Source organism: Mustela putorius, unplaced genomic scaffold (assembly GCF_011764305.1).
Source record: "Mustela putorius furo isolate JIRA1106 unplaced genomic scaffold, ASM1176430v1.1 tig00000281_pilon_pilon_pilon, whole genome shotgun sequence".
Lineage (NCBI taxonomy): Eukaryota > Metazoa > Chordata > Mammalia > Carnivora > Mustelidae > Mustela > Mustela putorius.
Genome location: NW_025421343.1, coordinates 33,140,695 through 33,145,354, shown reverse-complemented (window position 1 = coordinate 33,145,354; position 4,660 = coordinate 33,140,695). Strand labels below are relative to the sequence as shown.

At 42.7% G+C, this 4,660-nt stretch overlaps 1 pseudogene; it reads right to left on the bottom strand.

Annotated features, from left to right (window-relative positions):
- Positions 1 to 1,743: 1,743 nt before the first annotated feature.
- LOC101684498 lies at positions 1,744 to 2,439 on the bottom strand (annotated as a pseudogene).
- Between the last annotated feature and the right edge of the window lie 2,221 nt (positions 2,440 to 4,660).

Below are 4,660 nucleotides of genomic sequence, written 5' to 3'. Positions count from 1 at the left end.
TGAAAAATGCCCTTCCAAAGAACTGAGTTGTCAGTATAAATGCCTAAATGAACCTTTATTAGAACTATAAAAAAAAGGCGACTTAACATGTAATTGGACCATTCTTCATGCTTAAACACACTGTTAAAATCATGTCAATAGCTAAGTTAGAAACCCACAGTAAAAGGCAAACATTTTATCTGCAAGCTCCATTTTATAACCTGGTAAGATGAGACCACATGCATCTCTGTGTATTTCAAAAGATGATGGAGAGAAATTTGCCCAGGTACCTCTACGCCACTTGATTTTTTTTCCTCTCAGATTTACTGAAATTGGCTAATGGAAAGCCACCTGAACAGGATCCTTGCACAAATGCTTGCTGTGAGCAGGATGGAGAGATGTGCTTGAGTCCCCCACACCCCAGTATGGCTCCATTTCCATTCCCTTCCTAATCCTAATGCTCATAGAACTGTTTATTATCAACCAGTTTATAGATCTCTAGTTAATATTTGCTCAGGGCTTATGTTGATTTCTCAATACATGCAATTTTCTGGTTTCATCTTTATCTTTAAGGATTAGATTGGATCGAGCCGCCTTGTAGTAATTTAGTTTTTATCTTATGCCTTACAGTTTTATGTTCTTGTAATAGCACTTGCTTTTCCTTTTTTATTTAATTAAATATATCTTATTTCACAACTACAGCATTTTTGTTTTGAGTTTATTTATTTAACAGCTGGCAGGGTGCTGGTGTTTTGTAGAGGGAACCACGCTGGGTATTTTTAGAAATTCAGAAGTTGGGGAATGCACCAGCTGAGAAGATGCAAGAAAAATCTGAACTTGGGACATGAATGCTTAGAGATTAAACTTGGATTGCTTTGGTTGCCTGATGGAGCTCCATAGATTAAGTCCTTAAAACAAAACAGAAACAAAAACAAACAGACAACAACAACAAAGTATATTTAAAAGTATGCTCAAGAAAGATGTTCCAAGGCTCTATCTTTGCCCTTCCACAGAACAGCTGGCTATGTGCACAAGCTCAGTCAGTGAGGGAATACCAGGCATTGCAACCGCCTTAGAATTGCCTCCACATCATCCGCAAAAGGTGCTATAGATTTGTAAGGCTTTCCAGTTATCTGTGGCCCCTGTCACCAGTTCTATTCAACGGTCCTGTGGACACAAAATCTGGATCCGTACAAGTCATGAAGAGGTGTACGAGTACAGGTACCTCCGATAATAAGACGACTGAGGCACATGACCTTCTTCCAATATGGACCTATGGGATTCAATATACAGTGGGGTCCACAGCCCTCCCTTCCACTTGCTGACCCCACGAGGTCCCTTTCAGGGGACCTGAAAGCTCTTGAAGCAAGAGCTTGAAGCAACAGCAACAGCTTCACCAAAGGGGGGTTAAAGCAAGTCCACTGAGATAGCTGAGGCATAGATTTTAATTGGGGCTCAGATTTGGGGTCAGGAAAAGCTTGCACAACCCTGAGTGATCCCTCCTTAAATTTTGTGCTCCAGGGCTCCACGTCCTCCCCTCCTGGACTCGCTTTAGCCCTGTGGTCCGCTCTTGAATTATTATTATTATTATTATTATTTTTACCATCTGAACAAAAGCAACAATTTATTGGTAATGGCAATGAATGGAACATTGACAGTTTCTGGCAAGAATCAAGCAATTATCCAGGAGCTATGGATCTGACTACAATATGGTCTTCCAGTGTCTTCTGTACCTTACTGGCTTTTCCCTTTTTTGCCAACTACTCATTTGAAGTCATCCATATTTATTGCCTGGACTAGAGTACCAATAAAAGTGAAGTATGAAATTCTCCTTGTTTCTTCTTCACCTTGATTGGACTGAATAAATAACAGTTGTACTGTTAACATTCTGAAACTTAACATAACAAAGTGGGACAATGCCATCTTCTTCAATATCATCTTCTGTTAGTTCCAGAGCTTGAGCTGGTCCACTTCTTTCTGTTTCTCCAAAATCCACAGGATAGACTGATAAAAATGTTTACATACTTAGGACCCTGACCATTATCTGGCCCTTGAAATCTCATTGAATAAAGCATAACCGGTTGATTAAATGACACAGTAATAAGCAGCTGCTCATCACAATCAGATTCCAAGAAGGTCATATCTTTTCGTAAAGAGTTGTCAGATCCATGCTCATCACTTTCATTAAGACATTCACAGACAGCTTTGTTAAGAAAAGGCACTAAATCCATATAGCCTTTTGGCATACCTGTGTCCTCATTGTTCCCAGGGTCATTTTCTAAGTGCTGCTTCATTTTTTTCTTTTAGTCCAACAGCATCTGCTCCTTGATATTGATTCATTTTCACTTTGTTTAGAAAAAACAAAAATGTAGCTATTGCAGCCACTGACACACACAAGGCCCCAGGTAGGAAGCCACTGCAGGTCCTCAAGCTTCTGGTTGCACCTGTACCCGGGACCATTTTGAACTATGCACCAAATGCCTGTCCTCCATCCTGACCCTCTACTCTGTGGTCTTTCCCTGCGAAGCACCATCATTCTTTCAGGCTCCCAGTTAGAAAACCCTTGGAAGGTTCGCCAGCCTTTCCCATTCATCCCACTGGGCCAGGAAATCTTGCTGACTCTTCTCTTCTGTGCTCTCTCTTTCTTTCTAGAGCCTCAGCTCCTGCTTTAAATCAGACTCACATCATCTTATAGCTCATTGTACCAGACTCCTAAACAGCTTGGTGCCTGCAGGCCTACCCACCTCTGGCCCATCCTCCACACACGTGCTTTTCAAAGCATAGTCCCTGGACCAGTGGCATCAATATCACCTGGAAACCTGATAAAAATGCAAATTTTCAGACTCCATCCCAGAACCACTGAATCAGAAACTCTGGAGGTGGGATCCAGGAACTATAGTTTGAATCTGCCTTCATGATGCATACTAATGTTTAAGAATCATGCCTCTTGAGTACATAGATTAAGCTAAAATCTATGCTGCTTTCTGACTTAAAAATCCTTCAGTTCCCCCCCTGAAGATGAAAGTCAAATTCATTGTCCTGGCTCTTCAGGTACCTTGCAATATGTCACCATTCTATTGCACATCACTCACTGTCCTGTTAGCCATAACTCAAAGTCCAGCCAAGCTGCCATCCAGACTAACCCCCTGAGAATGGACAGCATTCTCTTTAGTCACCTCCTGTTTGCTAGGAATAACATCCATGTGTCCAATATCCATATTATTCTGTTGAAAGCATGCCTACACCAGTGCTCAGAATCCTGGGGATAAATTAACCATACAGGAGCAGTGGGCATTGCTGGGATTGGAAGGAAATTACCATGTGCCGAGTGCCTGCCACTGGCCAACCCTGTTGTTGACTAGCTCCCCTATTATGTCTCACTGAATACTCATCAAAAGAATCCTATGAAGGACTGATGGAAAATAGGAGGCCAGTATACCCAAGTCCTAAGGTGTATACAAAGGAGAGTGAATACTCTATCCCCTCCATGGGATGGAGTAGAGTAGCAATAGTTGTAAAAACATGAAAAGTTGGGAAAACAAAACAAAAAAAATCCATGCTAAACCCAGTGCCTTCCCCCATGTTGTTCTGGAATCCGAGAATCCAATCACCAGTCCCAGGCTCATCCTATAAGTCCCTTAATATATATATATATATATATATATATATATTTTTTTTTTTTTTCCCTGGGCTGACTGCTGCTGAAGCAACAAAGTCAGAGGGGCCCTCCGGTTAGGCCTCTGATCCAAAGACCCAGCTCCACTGTTTCTGCTGAGTCAGGTAAGAAGAACCAGCCCCAGAAAGAATATGGGAGGCACCAGGGCTGGGGGACTGGTCGGGGAGAACTGGGTCAGATGCTGGGGATCCGGGTTCCTCAGCGACAGGTCTACTGGACTCAAGGCCACAGGCACTCCAGACCCCAGCAGCTGGCCTGTGCTTTGCTGAGTTTGCACATAATGAGGTCACTGAATCAGCCTCTAATGGCCCATGTGACACAAGTGTCTGGGCATAGCATACTGCTCAGGCAAACCCCAAATGCCCACAGGTATAATGAAGTGGTCACCTAAAGTTTCGGGAGCTGCAGAGACACTGCCGTCAAACCAACCTTCACATCTCAAACTCTGCCAGGCGCTGCCACCCTTCCCAGAGCCTCCGCAGAGCCCAGCATGAATCCTGCATCTTGGGGCACTGTGGGAAGGGGGCTGCTTCTGAATTTTCGCTCTTATAGTCTGAGCCTTTCAAGGGTGTTTTGCCTTCCAGATTTATTTCGGCAAGTTGCTGTTAATTGTGTTTTCAATTAGTTATGTTTAAAACATCTTGCGATTTGGGCAACTGAAATTGCAGTGCATTAATAATTATTAAACAGAGGTTCTAATCCATTATTTATTGAATAAATTTTTAATACTAATGCAGAATCCATTGTCACTGCCACCATGAGTTTGGCCATTAAGGAAAAAGCTGACGAAAGGAAACTGAAGCTCCAGGATTCTTAAGTGAAGGCCTGTGGAGCAGAGCTTCCTGGAGGAAGGACTGGCAGCTGCTTCTCTTTCATGTCTGTTTAATCAAGGCTTTGTTGCCTGGAGAAACAGGGGGTGTTCCCACATAGTAGGTACTCAGCAAATGTTTGCACAGAGAGCGAATGAATGAATGAGTAAATAAATGAATTTAAGAGGAATTAAAC